Source organism: Protopterus annectens, chromosome 2.part1 (assembly GCF_019279795.1).
Source record: "Protopterus annectens isolate FY-2018-M chromosome 2.part1, PAN1.0, whole genome shotgun sequence".
NCBI lineage: Eukaryota > Metazoa > Chordata > Ceratodontiformes > Protopteridae > Protopterus > Protopterus annectens.
This window is the reverse complement of record NC_056729.1, coordinates 333,394,531-333,411,457: the sequence shown is the minus strand read 5'-3', so window position 1 is coordinate 333,411,457 and position 16,927 is coordinate 333,394,531. Positions and strand designations below refer to the sequence as shown.

The 16,927-nt window shown below is 40.0% G+C and overlaps 1 protein-coding gene across 2 annotated transcripts in view; it reads left to right on the top strand.

The window, feature by feature from the left end:
- Positions 1-16,927, top strand: part of SLC34A2 (solute carrier family 34 member 2) — a 477,602-nt gene that overhangs the window by 184,448 nt on the left and 276,227 nt on the right. Inside the window, exon 3 of one of the 2 annotated variants that reach the window (XM_044062161.1) lies at positions 10,727-10,789. The exons of the other annotated variant lie outside the window; for it this stretch is intronic. The gene's annotated coding sequence lies outside the window, so the exon portion shown is untranslated. The remainder of the gene's footprint in view (positions 1-10,726; positions 10,790-16,927) is intronic. 2 annotated transcript variants of the gene reach the window in all.

Here is a 16,927-nt window from a genome sequence, read left to right as displayed (position 1 = left end):
GCCATCAATAATACGTAAAATTAATACATTCTGGAGAAATATGTACAAAGACCCTATTGAGCACAACAAGGATGATGAATGGATAAAAGATGCTAAAGAAGAAATAACAAATTCTAAAACATAATATGTCAAATGGAATAAAATAAATGTCAGTGAGATAGAGGAAAGGTTAAGAAAGGATACTAAATGGAGAATTCTAAGACCAGGTGCTGTTCCCAACATCTGCCAAAATGCAGTCGCATATTTACATTTTGAATTAGTCTAAAGAAAAAACTTGTATGCATAACCTGAAATGATACCAGCCTGGTTAACAATGTAGAAACCATACTCCTATTATAAAAAATGAGTCTGTAAGCTTTCATAAGTTTATAAAAGCTATATAAAACTACTCTTAAACAACTTAAACCATGCTCTTCTTCAGCTGATGACCTTCCATGTGAGTACCTAAAAATAGCAGCCAATAGCATTGCCTATCCTGTCTCAATTCTTATAAATAGGTTAATCCAGGAATCCCACATTCCTTCACTCTGGAAAAAGTCACATATTATCCCTCTGCACAAATAAGTAAATTCAACAGACATTAATAACTTTAGACCTATAACAGTCTTATCTCCCCTTACCAAAATACTTGAAAATTGTGTTCAAAAACATACAGGAAGAACTCCTATCCTTCAAAAACATACAGGAAGAACTCCTATCCCCTACACAACATGGCTTCCATCCTTCCCATAGTACTAGCACTGTCTTTCTAACTTATGTAGGTTCTGTCAATAAAGTTAAAGATAATGACAAACTAGTCTCTTCCTTATTTCTAGACTTGTTTAAAGACTCTTGACACAGTTTGTCAAAACAAACTTCTAATTCAATTGTCCTCACTAGGTCTCTCCCAGCCCACCTTTTTGTGGTTCAAAATCTACCTGTCCAATAGGTATCAGTCAGTAAAATGGCACTCTATCCTCTCTATATACCTTCCAGTCATCACCAGTTTACCACAAGGCTCTATCCTTGGTCCCCACCTCTTTAGCATTTTCACCAACATCCTCTATACATCCACATAACAGGCCACCTTAATACAATACACAGATGACTGTACTCTCATTTGCACATCTGACAACAAGGTGCACCTCCAAAAAATACTCAGGAAACTTGAACAGCTACTAAAGCATGGCTTTCTAACTCACAACTCATGCCGAACCCCAAAAAGATCAAAATTTTCCCCAAATCTTTCTCCCATGAGAAAACAAAATTTAAAGTGCTCTATCTTGTTAATACAACCATTGAAATCACTTCTCATTGCAAACTATTAGGAGTGATGTTGGATGGTAATCTTACATTCAACCTGCATATACAAAATTGCATTAGAAAAACTCATCAAAAACTAGGGATGCTTTACAGAGCCAAAAACTTTCTCACTAATGCAACTAAAACTACACTTACCATTACTTATCTCCTCCACACACTTCTTTATGGCACTCCCATCCTTACTAACCTCCAGGCTTTACAAAATTAAAACTTGGACAATGCTATAACAAAGTTGCTAAATTTGCAGCAAATACCCCATTCAGAACTCATCACTGTATAGCACTGAAAAGCCTAAATTGGTTAGAACTGCATCATCGACTAATATGTACATAACCTCTTACCACCTATAAAATTATCCAACATCTGTCTGCCTGTCCATCACTAAAAAACATTGCACATAATTATGTTCCCAGTCTGCCATTGCAATCCAGTTACCAAAAACTCCTCCCTGTCTGCAATCCTATCAAATCGGTTGTCATTGTCTGTACTTGTACAAGGTTGCTAAGGCCTGGAACTCCTTACCTGTATCCATCAGGTCAGTACCCTCCCTCCCATCTTTCAAAACTACTCTGAAAGGCCTCCTAGCTAAAATATATCTCTATTCTTGCTCAAAACCAGGATAAACTATATCCCTAAACGTGAAAAAGTACCTTTTCATTCCTTATACCTCCTTACTCTCCCTTCTTCACTTACTTCCTTATTTCTATTAAATAAATTCTCTTCCCTGACTTTCTCTCTAAATATATTGTAAGCCTGTTTTCCTCTTACTTCATATTGCAATACCTGTTTGTGTTAGACTAATTAAGCAATAATCCACGCCTGGGTGTGGGTAATGCTGGATTTACCCCAGGTTGGTGTGGTTTGGTCACAAGGGCAAAGCCCAAGTGGCCAAACAAAGACAACCGTGGGTAAGTCCAGTATTACCTACACCCAGAAGTGGGTTATTGCTATTATACAATGACATTATTTAAGAAAAAAAATTGTACTTTTCTTAAATAATGGCATTTTATAATGCCTCTGTGCTGCCCTTCCACAGCTGTCCAGTATTCTGCAGCAGTTCTGATGTACTGCGCATGCATATGCTCACACAGTACATCAGAGCTGTGTGTGGAAGCAGCGGAGAAAGGAAGATCTCTGTTGCTTTTTAAAAGGTGTCTTGTTATGTTAAAAGAGTTTAACATAGTGAGATAGCTTTAAAAAAAGCAACGGAGAAAGGAAGATCTCCATTGCTTTTTTTAAAGATATCTCGCTATGTTAAACCCATTTAACATAGTGAGATTACAGCAACAGAGCTCTTCTGTTCTCTGTTGCTGTCTAACAAAAAAAAAAAGACTTATACTAATGGAAAAGGTCCAGGCGACCGGACCTTTTTCCGTTAGTATAAGTCTGATTTACAACGGGCATGCTGACCAATCAGCGTGCACGTTTTGAAATATTAATGGGGGGGGTCATTGTATAATTTACCTTAAATGTCTCCACAAACTGTCTAAAATTTCTCTAAACATTAAATGATTGTCATATAACTTGTATCGATTCCTAACTAATGTATTTATATTATGTCTAATTTGTTCTAATTATTTAAACTGCAGATATTTTGTTTTATTTTTGAAGATAGTAAACTTACTCGTCTTAAAATGTTTTGTAATAATTTAGAACTTTTCTCCCCCCGCCGCTGCTGAAAGTGGGTTTCTACCCAGTTGGACTCTTATAGTAATCAAATGTCAATGAATAAATAACTAGATAAATAAGAATTAGAGATTCATAGGTTCACAGGTTAAGCACTATGCTAGCTGCCCATGCAGGTCATTTTAAGCCTAGACAATTTCCCTTTTGGTGTATGAATTAACAGATCCCATTTGTTGTTAGACTGGCCTTGCCCATTCTTGGTCAATAATTATATATTATCCATAATGAGAATAACTGGGATCATACTAAAGCATTTAGGAGCTGCCTCTGTCCATTAGTACAGGGGCCAGTCCTGGAGAAAATTTTCTGTTTCCCATTCATAGATCCCAGATGTGCTTGAATATGAACAGAGATGAGCTTTGATTGATGTGGATGGGGCCTCTGTTCCAAAGCAGTGGTATCGTCTGCTATCAGTCATTAACTTGTCTTCCAGCAACACAAAAGGTAAATACAGAAATTGATGAACTCTACAATGTTGTAAATAAAAAATGAGGCATAGTAGTAGAACAAAAAGGGAATAAAAGACAGTAATATGGAACCAAATATCATCTTTTGCTAGAGAAACCCGTAACAGAGACCTGTAAAAAGGGAAGTAATCTTAATATAGCAACATTCCACACTCTTGGGTTAAAGAATGCTTACAATGTGTAAGGTTCATAACACATTGGTAAATTATATTGCAATTGCAATGACAAAGTTGCAAAACACTTAAAAGCAGAACCATGAAAGGGGCAAATTATTTTCTAGGGTGTCTCAATCCAACCTAGTATACTCCAGGACAATTCTTTGTCACCATTACTGCTCTGTGTGATCTCAATTTTTTAAGTTATTTACTTAACAAAATAGTCTGTGGATATAATTCTGTCAAATGACATTATATTGGCTCCCTGTTGAAATGTCAACATTCAAAATGCTAAGTGCCAACAAGCTGAAAAAAAGACTGAAAAAAAAACTTTAAGTACACACCGGAGTAATTAAAACCCGCCCTCCCTAACTATATATATATATATATATATATATATATATATATATATATATATATATATATATATATATATATATATATATATATATACACCAACTCCGGGATCACACTACAGTGGAGAAATGGGCATGTTGTCAAGTGCTTACTTACCCTGGGAAAACGTCGGCATTTGGGTATGTAAGGTTTTGGTATTTTCAGTCTCCTGAAAATGAACATCAGTGTCCTGATCAGCTATTTAAAGCAGATCCAAATCAACATGCCGTCCTTCTAATGTACAGCTTTGGTACAATTGATTGGTTCTAAAAAGTGTTAAATAATTGGACAGCAAAGCAAGAAAACTGATGTATGCACATCAAATGATATATAAGAAAGCAATGTTTGCCAGAATTGTATATCCCATTGCTCTGAAAGAAGCATGGACCTTCTTGAAATTAACTGCATGCATTGCTCGGCAATTTTATATTCTGTACATATTTGTTAACATCATCAGATCCATATAGAGTGAAAGTTTTACACCATGAAGAAATCAATTCTAAGATAACATATTTGCTCAGGATAGCAGAAGCATTTAGGAGGGACACAGACATGGAAATAAAACCAGACCAGACAGAAACCAGAAAGCAGCAGAAAAGTGTTAAAAAACCCCAGAAGAAATGACATAAGTGACACAATCATAAAAAAGAAAGGAAAATGGGAATGTCCACAGTTATAGTGAAATGTATACAGAACTGCTGGAAATACCACATGCTAATCAACAGTTGATGCATGAATGGCTTAACATGAAGTGAATTTAAACCAAAAGATGAAATGTCAATAAGAGCAGCTCAAGATATTGGACTATACACGCAAAGGTTCACCAAATCGATAGAAAAAGTAGGAGAAGTAGACAAACACAGGTTTTGCACAACAGTTGCACATCTTGTTGCAGACTCTAATGTGCTTATGCCTGATGACTTGTGTAATACTGAAAGACACTGAAATGTGACAAGGCTGTTGTACTGATAATTGTATAAACATTAAAATGTACAAGTAGCTGACAGGAATTGAAATCGTGAACCACAAAGAATTACTGAAAATGAAGAAGTAATGATCGCATTGGATCATATAATATCAACAGTTAAGGAGACGCAAGAAAACTACATATAGTTGAAGAGTCTTCTTCTTCTTCTGGCTTTTCCTGGTTAGGGGTTACCACAGCGGATCACCTGTCTGCTCATGATTGGCAGTGGAGTTTTACGGTGTTGAGTTGCCAGCCTGGTGCCCAACCTTCCACAGAAGGCACAAACTCATGCCTAGGGCCAATTTAGAGTGTCCGATCCACCTACAGCATGTCTTTGGGATGTGGGAGGAAATCGGCGCACCCGGAGGAAACCCACACGATGACATGGAGGACATGCAGACTCCGCAGAGAAGGCACCCCAGCTGAGGATCGAACCGCAGAACCTCTTGTGGTGAGGCAACAATGCTAACTGCTGCACCACAGCGGCCGCCCTATATAGTTGAAGAGTAAATGGCAAAAGAAGCATTAATTATTGAAGTAAATGTCTTACACTGTCAGTGCAAAAGGCATAAAGTTATGTATATCAAGATGTGCAAGAAGCAGAAACTAGAGCAGCAGGAAATATGAGCGACTAGATAGTACCAGTGTAAGTAGGAACAAGCTGGCTAATAAAACAGAATTTCCAAAATATACTTTAAATGTCATCAGAGCAAGTAACCTTAAATATGTCAGGAGACAATTCTGGGTACATTGTGGGTGCTGAGAAGAGCACTCTTGGAAAACATCAAAAACTGTAGCAAAACTGATTAATTATTGATTAATTATGTCATGTTCTAGGAATGGGGTCCATTCCTATCATGGTATTAAAAAGTTAAACATTTGGAGAAGTTAAACAAAGACAGGAAGTAACACAGTGTCATAATTACTTCTGACACTGCCTCCTCAGATGATGGCATGTTTACCAGCTCCAGGAGATCCTCAGATTCCTCAAACTGTTCCTTATCCCTCTAAAAATGTCCTCATATGAGGTCAGCATTTTCCACCATTGCTGAAAACAACTTAGGCAATAGCCCACCTCCACCCCCAAGCTGCTTAACAGATTGTATTTTGAACTTCTTCGAAGCTATTTATTTATTTAATTTGGTACCTGGGATAGAGCACTGATCCAGATGGACCAATTTTAGTCTCAGCCCAGTAAAATATAAATGACAGCAGGAAACAAATTAACAAAAAGTATTACGGATGCAAAGAAAATGTTGTATGAAGATAGCAATGAATCAATAGCAAAAGTTAAAACAAAGTGCACAGTATAGGGGACAACAGACAGGGATGGTCAGAGTAAAGAGGAAAGAAGAAGAGAGTAAAAAAGTGAATGGATGGAGCATAATGTGCAAAAGACAGCAAAAGTAAGAAAAGGGCACACAGAAATGAAGTGCGTACAGCATATTCACTGTTGAAGAGATGCCACATATTAGTGTAGGCAAATAATGTGAGGAAGACAAAGATGCCTGACTGGTGAAAGGGAGAGTCGGGGATTAGGAGATGTGTCCAGAGGGGAAACTTTCATAAACTGACTCTGATTTGAGAGACTTGAGATGATGTTTAAGCTGAGCAAGGAGTGAGAGGCATGAGGTGACGTCTTTAAGATTAGCAGGGAGGGATTTCCAGAGTTTGGGGTCTAGGATGGAGACGGTATGATTACTGCAATGAAATCTGATTTTGGTCCTCTGAAGAAGTGGACCAGAGTATTTAAGACTTTTTAGATTGTAAATGAGGGTTCGTCTGAATAGGTTGGAGGTAAGAGAAGGACTGAAGTGCTCTTTGAGGAGCTTGTACAGCTGGGATCCAGGAAACAGGCGGACACACCCAAATGGTTTTATTAGCCATGAAACAATGATACCCATTTCTAGGGCAGATGGTAATGAAATGCCAGAGTTGCCTGCAGTTTAAATGATGGAAGAGATTTTCTTTGATGTTTCTGCAACTAATGGAAGTCCATATCCAACGTGCTGGTAGAATGTCTTTGCTTATGGCATTTCTAGTTGGTCTGGAGAGAAAGGGGGACTTTTATAGGAAAAAATGATTTGCTCTTGGTGAAGATGAAAGTTCAATGTGGATCAAGCTACATACCAAGGTATTTGAAGGAGATGGCTTGGCCAATGGGGTTCTCAAGATAGTCATGGATAAGAAAAGATTGAGAGATTTTCTGACATTTATAGGGGGTACAAAACATTATTTTTGTTTTAGAAGTGTTCAGAATTAGTTTTTCATTATTAAGCCATTTGATAAAAGAAAGGAAATCAGCTTGTAGTTGTATGACTGACTGAGGACGTCAGGTTTGAGTCAAATAAGACCAAGTCATCAGCATAAAGTAAGAAAGGGAAGTGATGGAGGTCAAGTGGCAATTTATTAATGAAAATGGAAAAAAAGAAGAGGAGCCAGAATGGAGTCTTATGGGAGTTCTTTAAGGAGAAGAGTGGAAGTAGGGAGGGTGTTTTAAAACTGCACAGAGACGTATTGATTGGAAAGATAATTTTTAAACCAGGGAGTTGTATCTAGGTTAATTCTGATTTAGGTTAGGTGATATAAAAGAATGTTATAGTTAACCATATCGAAAGCTCCTTCAAGGTCAATAAAGATGGCTCCAGTGAGGAGGTCTTTGTCCATAACCAGGAGGATATTATCAGTAAATGTCCAGAGTGCTGCAGAAGTGCTCCTACCAGTCCAAAAGCCATGCTGTGAGTTTATTGTAAACTAATTTTCAAGGATTTTACATAGTATGGGAAGAATGGAGATGAGTGTGGGATGGGTTACTTTTTGTGGTGAGGGGGTTAACAGTGGCTGGTGGGGGGGTTTAACAGTGGCTGTTTTCCAGATATCAGGCATGATGTTTTGAGGTAGGCAGAGATTATAAATGTGAAGAAGGGATGGGACTATGAAGTCCTTACATGGGAAGAAGAGCCATGGGAGAAAACTGTCAGGACTGACAGGTGAGACAGGTTTTTAGTTCTTTGGGTACTGGTACTATGTGTTTAGCTATGATTGCTTTAAAATGGAAAGTGGGAATACAGGGAGGAGGAGAGAGATTAGAGGGAGAGGAGTGGTTATTAATGGTATCTGGAGTGGGAAGAGTACTGAAGTGGAGACAGAAATCAGTGGCTGTGAGGTAAGACGAGGAGTGGATGTTAGCTGGATTAGCATGGCCTGTCAGGCGGTTGACGTCTGCCCAAAATATTTTGGGTGAGTTGAGAAGGAATGACTGATGCTTTGTCATAATGTGACTTTATGTCACCTCCCCATACCCTGATTGCCTTATTCTCCATGGCTTCCCCATACCCTGATTCCTTTATTCTCCATGGCCTCCCCATACCCTGATTGCATTATTCTCCATGGCCTCCCCATGCCCAGATTGCCTTATTCTCCATGGCCTCCCTGTATGCGGATTGCCTCATTCTCCATTGCCTCTCCTTGCCCTGGTTGCCTTACTCTCCATGGCCTCCCCATACCCCGATTACATTATTCTCCATGGCCTCCCCATACCCTGATTGCCTTATTCTCCATGGCCTCCCCATACCATGATTGCTTTATTCTTTATGGCCTCCCCATGCCCAGATTGCTTTATTCTCCATGGCCTCCCCATACGCTGATGGACTCATTCTCCATTGCCTCTCCTTGCCCTATTTGCCTTATTCTCCACAGCATCCCCATACCCTGATTGCCTTATTCTCCATGGCCTCCCCATACCATGATTGCTTTATTCTTCATGGCCTCCCCATGCCCAGATTGCTTTATTCTCCTTGGCCTCCCCATACACTGATTGACTCATTCTCCATTGCTTCTCCTTGCCCTGGTTACCTTATTCTCCATGGCCTCCCCATACCCTGGTTACCTCATTCTCCATGGTCTCCCCATACTCCTACAACATGCCCCCTTCACTTCAGTGACTCGTGATGCTGCCTTCCTGACTTCTCAGTAATTTTCTGTCATATCTATAGGCCTCCCACTATCACTATCACTATATGGATGGTCTTTTTCTTTAAGTTGAAGATTTCTTTCACAGTGGGTGTCCAGCAGGGAGAGAGAGAGAGATCATAAATAGTAACTTGGAGAAAATCTAATAATTTACTACATACTCTGTTAGTGTTAAGGCAAAGGGATTTAGTTTGTGTGCAGGGATAATAATTAAAACAGAATTTAGGGACAAGAAATTCTTACTCCTGCTATATAAGCCAGTATGCATCCTCGGCTAGACTATGGATCCAGTGTGTGGTCAACAGTATTCAAGTTTAATGTTACAATAACAGAGTTTCTACAGAGGAGTGTTTCTAAATGTAATTAAAGAACTAAAATATTCCACATACAATTAAGATTCAGAAACAAAATGGGCTGGTAAATTTTTCAGATGTAGTAGATGGAAAGGGATACACAATCAGCATCTCACAAGCCTTCAGGAATGTATTTTTAAAAGAATGGAGTAGGATTACTAGCCGACATAATACAAGTGATAATGTGCTGACCTTGTGCTGCCAGAGATTACAGCTGCTTGAAGTAAAGCTAGTTTGACGCTAGAGTAAATACAGCATAGTGTCATCTGGTAAAATAAAGTGACAGACAATGCAATGTTTAAACAATAACTAGATAGTTATGTGGAGAAGAGATAGTTGAAACAATTGGATAGGCTTCTGGCTCAGAGAATGGCCTATTCCCAGTACATTTGTCTCTGTGAATGTCTATGTATAGGTATATGTATGTGACACTTCAGTGCAATACTATAAGAAGGTAGTACTTCATGCAGAAGTGTTAGCTGGCATAAAGATTTACTGTGAAGGTTTACAGGTTGCAAAAGAAGTGTAATCAGAGGACAGTTTATCAAGTTTTGCCATTTTCAGGGAATATACTTTTTGCTGCTAAAATGATGGACCATACAGGACTGGAAGTCCTATAAACAACACTGAGAATTCTGGTGACTGGGACTGCAGATGATGCCATGTTGCAGATGTTAGAATTTGCCTCTCCTACTAATTGTTTCATCAGTTTTTGAATTTCAAATACTATTGCATCCTTATAACGTATCCACCACATGCAAGGAATTTAACAGTCATGCATGTATGTCCTGTGACATGCAAGACACAAGGCTGAAGGTTTTTTACATTGTATGGTATTTTTGTTATAGAGATCGAGGGCATAATAAAAAAGTGTAGCATGGATGTTGAGAACCTCCCCTGTATGTATGGCTATATATAAACATATGTTCTGTATTTAAAAAATACATGGGGCTCTCTGCAAAAATGTGTTAATGCATCATTGTAGGTTCATGATTAAGATCATTAAGATATGTAAATCATCCTGTGTTATAGTTTCTTACCTTAAATCTAAGGTCCCATTCCATTAGATGTCCTTCACATATCATCCGTAAGCTGTGCCCTGTTGCATCCACAAAGCCATATCTATTGTACCAGACGTATGCAGTAAAGCCACAGACAAACCTCAGTGTCATCCCATTGCTACAGTATTGCCCTGCCTCATTATGCCTTACATTGTAAAGAAATAGCCTTACTACGCACTTATTTACTACTCCAAGAGATGAGTTAATGCAAGTTTTTGGCATTAGAAAATGGTTTCATTGCTGATCATAAAATTGTCTTTAAAACTTTGTTGCATATATACCCAGTGTTTTATTAGTACATGAAATTGAAGTTTAACACATTTACTGTAGTTTTTTTTTCTTTTCTTCTTTATATTCTACAACTCAGCAATTATAGGACTGAGAAACATCATAGATCAGTGAAGAGCTCTTCAGCCTGTAACCTGCTGAGGTGAGTAAACACCGGTTATGGTCAGTGATGCTGGGTACAACACTGTGACCTGCTTAGGTGAGTAAACACTGGTTATGGTCAGTGATGCTGGGTACAGCACTGTGACCTGCTTAGGTGAGTAAACACTGGTTATGGTCAGTGATGCTGGGTACAGCACTGTGACCTGCTTAGGTGAGTAAACACTGGTTATGGTCAGTGCTGCTGGGTACAGCAAGCTGTGCAGAGTAAACACTGGCTATGGAAAGTGATGCTGGGTACAGCACTGTGACCTCCTTAGGTGAGTAAACACTGGTTATGGTCAGTGATACTGGGTACAGCAAGCTGTGCAGAGCAAACACCGGTTATGGTCAGTGATGCTGGGTACAGCACTGTGACCTGCTTAGGTGAGTAAACACCGGTTATGGTCAGTGATGCTGGGTACAGCACTGTGACCTGCTTAGGTGAGTAAACACTGGTTATGGTCAGTGATTCTGGGTACAGCATGCTGTGCAGATAGAAGGAAGGAAGCTTTTTGAAGTTAGATCGGAAAGGCTGTTTTATTTGCTTTTGGACTATCAAATAAAGCAAGCAAAGATTTTCTTGACTTTTTACTAAAACAATTAGTAGGGTGAATTGCTGGCTGTATGGTACAAAATGATAAAGTTATGACTGATTCAGATGAACCAGAAAGAATTGTGAATCGATATGCTGGATGCTCTAATAGGGGATAATAGGAGTAAGTGGTCTGTGATGGCTAACCCATCCTGGTACAGGTCGATAGCTTGATGTACTGTGTTACTGATATTATGTGAAGGACTGATGTCATAACAAGTTGCACTGCAAAGTGCTGGGGACATGGGCATCTATCAAGCAGCATCGTGATGTGGACATGGGCATCTATCAAGCAGCATCGTGATGGGGACATGGGCATCTATCAAGCAGCATCGTGATGTGGACATGGGCATCTATCAAGCAGCATCATGATGGGGACACAGGCATCTATCAAGCAGCATCGTGATGGGGACATGGGCATCTATCAAGCAGCATCGTGATGGGGACATGGGCATCTATCAAGCAGCATCGTGATGGGGACATGGGCATCTATCAAGCAGCATCATGATGGGGACACAGGCATCTATCAAACAGCATCGTGATGGGGACATGGGCATCTATCAAGCAGCATCGTGATGGGGACATGGGCATCTATCAAGCAGCATCATGATGAGGACATGGGCATCTATCAAGCAGCATCGTGATGGGGACATGGGCATCTGTCAAGCAGCATCATGATTAACTGTACTTGGCATTCAGGGACACCTATGGAAGAGTCCATATCCTCTCAGGGAAAAGAATGCAGATCAAGCACATGAAGCTTCTATAGGTATTTGCTTATGGCAAAGAAAACAACCAATTACCCTCTATGGCTGCTTGAATGATGACATCTCCACCATCCATTTTGTTTCCATTACCATTTGTCTATAGGAAGTGGCATTAACGTGTACATTTCTGTTACAGAATGCAGATATCTCACTGGGGATGATGTAGAGTGCAGTGATCAGAACAAAAATAAAGAACAAATGGGCAGTGGAACAGTTGTGGGGTTGATGGTTTACTGGCATAGGGAAAGAGAGCACACATAAAAAAACAGCATTAAGGAGGGGTAGCACTGCCCCTACTGTGGGAATAAAACATTAAAGTTGGGAGGGGGTACTACCAGTTACCAATAACTTTAAGGTAGGGTTGCTGAAGCAAGCTGAAAGTACATAGATAGTAGTATGGAAATAAAGCAATTTCAAATAGAACTCAGATATAAAAAAGCTGTAAAATGCAATGACATTATAGTAATCAAAATATTTTGTGCATCACTAAATACACTGGAAAAAAATAAAGTCAGTGCAATGAAGATAACTGGCGGGTGTTGACCGATACCTGGGAATACAAATATGAAATCTTGCTTTCCCTTTACATTAACTTTTGTTTTATTTTATTTTAAGTAGGCCCTCTATATCTTTTCAACTGGAGTGTCATTAAAAAAACTATCTTTCGGTTTTTCCCGGTTAGGGGTCGCCACAGTGGAACTCCGGTCCGCTAATGAATGGCAGTGAATTTTTATGGTGTTGAGTTGCCAGTCTGGCACCCAACCTTCAAAGAAGGCACACCCACACATGCTCGGACCTACCTGCATGTCTTTAAATTCATTCAACCGCAGGGAGGACATTTAGACTCCACACAATAGGCGCTCCAACCAAGAATCAAACTGGAGAACCTCTTGCTGTGAGGCGACAATTGAAGATGGTATATATTCTAAACCTGAAACACTGATGTACATATTTGTTTAATGAAGGTAAGTACATAAGGTGCTGCGGTAGTGCTGTCGCCTCACAGCTAGACATCGTCCCGTTCGATTCTCAGCTAGAGCGTCTTCTGTGTGGAGACATGCGTGAATGGGCATACCTTTGTTGAAGGTTGTGCATCAGGGATGGCAACTCGGCATGTAAAAGTCTACTGCCAATCATTAGCAGACCGGAGTTCCGCTGTGGTGACCCCTAACTGGGAAAAGCCGAAAGACACAAACAAACAAACAAACAAGTACATAAGTGAAGATAAAAACGACACCAAATGTACATACACAGAGATTCCTGGATTTTGTAAATACAAATTCCCTGGACCAGATTGTCAGTATACCAACCAGGGGTGCAACCATACTGGATGTGGTCCTAACTAATATGGGAGAGTGCTGCACACCCCCTACTGTAATGCCTTCACTGGTAAGGTCAGACCACAAAATAGTGTCCTTTGAAGTAAATATGAAACCTAGACCCCACCAGCTAAAGCTGGAATATTCAGGAACTATTATAAAGCTAATCTCCTACTATTAAGTGAGAATCTGGCAAAATTTCAAGCCACCATAAACCCTAAGAACACTGCTGCCTATGCAGAACTGTTCATAGAAACCCTATGCAATCATGTTAATAGCTGCATAAAGGCAGCTGTACCCACCAGGAAGAAGTACAGAACTAACTAAAAAAACAAGCCACCCTGGTGGAATCACAAAATCAATAGGCTGTATAAGCGGAGGAAGAAAATCATGGAAAAAATTAGGAGCTGCAGCCATAGCTCTCAAACTTCCATCGCCAAAATGAGGAACATTCGCCTTCATAATGTGGAACAAATGGGCAAAATGTGGAACAAATGGGCAAAATGTGGAACACATACTAATGGCTTACTAACAACTTCAACTAGGAAGGTCATAGGATGGTTAAAATATGCTGGTTTTACTTATAAAGAAGATCCTTTAATGGATTAATATGATTAATTTCAATTTACCATGGATTTCACTTAAAAAATTCTTAACGCTGAATATGTGACAGACTCTTTCAATGTGGAACTTTGAGGAATTTCAAGGAACATGAACTTTTTAAGACCCCTAATGAGGTACGTTCCTCGTAATGAGGTACACTTTAGAGGTATGGATGCAGCCCCCATCAGGATGAAAGCACTCTCATCAAACTAAACAAATAACTAAAAGGACGAATAAAGTCTACCAAATCCAAATTTGAGAAAAGTTTGGCCTCCCAGGTCAAAGACAACGACAAAGCATTCTTTAGTTATGTCTGCAACCTCAAAGGCAATACACAATTGTGTGCAGAGCTCATTGTAAATGGAGCCACCTATATTGAGCCAGAAGACATAGCAAACCTCCTGGCTGATAAATTCAGCTCAAACTTTACCCCTCCCTCCTCCTCAACCTTTCCTCAGGAAATATCATCAAATATAACTCCCCCTACTATCACTAGGGAAAAGGTCCTTAATGCTCTCTCTAAGACCAAGAACACTGCATCAATGGGCCCAGACAATATCCCAGGATGCCTTCTAAATAGCATGAAACTTTACCTATCAGGGCCTCTAGAATTGCTATTTAACTGTAGCCTCCAAACAGGTTTCATGCCTCATGAATGGAGAAAGACAACGGTCATCCCTCTGCACAAAGGTGGGCCATCTACAGACCCTGGAAACTACAGATCCATAAGTCTCACTAGTCTTATATGTAAAGCCATGGAAAGAATTAACATGGAAATGATCAATAGAGATATAGTAAACCTCCGGACACTGACCGCAACCCAATTTGGTTTCATCAAGGGCAGATCATGCCTATTCAACCTGGTGGACTTCTTTGAGAAGGTCACCAAATCAATGGATGAGGGCAAAATTGTTCACACTGCCAACCTTGACCTGGCCAAGGCATTTGACACAATACCCCACTCGGGCATTGTTGACAAACTCAAGAGGTTAGATACAAACCCATATGTTACCTGGTGGATAGCCAACTGGCTCACAGACAAGACCCAGGAAGTTAGAATTGGGGAGTCCACCTCTACAAAGAGGCCATTCACAAGTGGAATCCTTCAGGGATCAGTCCTTGGACTGCTCCTTTTTGGCATTTACTTCTCATACATCAAGGCCAATGTCAGTGGTCTCTGGCTGACTAAATTTGCAGATGATTGCAAATTAGGAGCTGCCACTGAATTTCACACTGACACAAATGTTCTCCAGAAAGTGCTGAAACAGACAAACAAGGGTGTAAGTCATAACAATGAAGTGTCAAAACTTTGAATGTTATAACATCGAACCCAAAACCTCAAAGACTGACAATATCGAAGCCGCGGAACATCGAATTCTTTCCCAGGGAAAGAATTTGGTGGGCCATTTCCGCGGCTTCGCTATTTCCTCCACTGTGGTGCGATCTCGGAGTTGGTATATTTAAGTAGAGGAGTGTGGGGGGGGGGGCAAAGCCCCCCACATTAGAACTAGTTTGTAGTGTTTATGTGTTTCGTGTTTTGTACTGGAACAGCGATTTTTTTCCAGGGAAAAAAATTTCTCTTCTCAGTCTTCAGGGGTTTTCAGCTTTCTTGGTTTTGGGTTCGATGTTATAACATTCGAAGTTGTGACACTTTGATGTTATAATATAGACCAAACAAACAACTGGTGTCAGAGACATGGAGTAAAATTAAATGCCAAGAAATGCATAATAGTACCCTTTGGGAAGTCATCCATCCCTGGTAACTGTCACATTGACAACACACCCCTTGGAGTTGACCCAGTAGTCAGGGACTTTGGGACACACATAGATAGTAATCTAGCCTTTGACCATCATGTATCTACAGTGGTGAGGAAATCATTCTATGTTGCGCAGCTTATAAGCAAAGGTATGGCATCTAAGTCCAAGGAAGTCACTGTTCCACTGTATTCGGCATTCATCAGACCTATCATTGAGTACACTGCCCCCTTTGGTATGTACCTAACTAGGCATATCCAACAATTGGAACATCCACAGAGGTTCCTCACTAAAAGAATGCAGCCTGTAAATAGAATGTCCTCTGAAGACCACCTCAAAGACATATCCCTGTATTCTGTCTCCTACAGGCTTTTGAGGAAGATCTATGCCTGGCACACAGGACATTGTCAGACCCCACTCTGATTGACCTCCTGCATATCCACAAAAGAAATAGTACCAGAAGTACCCATTCTAAGGACTTAAACCTTGTCTGTGATATAAATAGGTCCTGCTGGAGAGATAGGTTTGTATCCCAGAGACTACGCTGTCTATGGAACAGGCTCCCCATTCATGTGAAGCAAAGTTCCTCCATAACCTAATTCAAGTGCAACTTGGAGAATTGGATGGGAAACCAGAAATTCATCCCTGGTTTGGCACCTATGTCTCTAATGGACACAGGTAACCAGTAAATGGTTCATCTCCCAAGCCCCTCCTTACACTTATCAAGGGTATCAGAACTTGTCAGAGATTTGGGATGCATGGCTAGGCTTAAAAAGGCCCTTGCGGTCATTAGCTTAATAAACACCTATGACCCTATGAATTTGTGCATAAAACAGAAAGCGTGTAGTGTGCAGGCTCATAGATAATTACTAGGCTTGAAGAACAGGACACCATTGAGGAGCCTAACACAAAAAAACTCACAGCCTTAACCCACTGCACCAACCACCATATGAGGGATTCAAGTGCTGCACCCTTGCCCCAATAAAATTCAGCATTGATCTGCCGCACTTTTTAACCTTCAGAAGGAAGAGGGAAGAACAACATTTCTGTCTTGAAAAATAAGTTTCAAGCATACTGAATGATAAAAAAGACTCTACTCCACA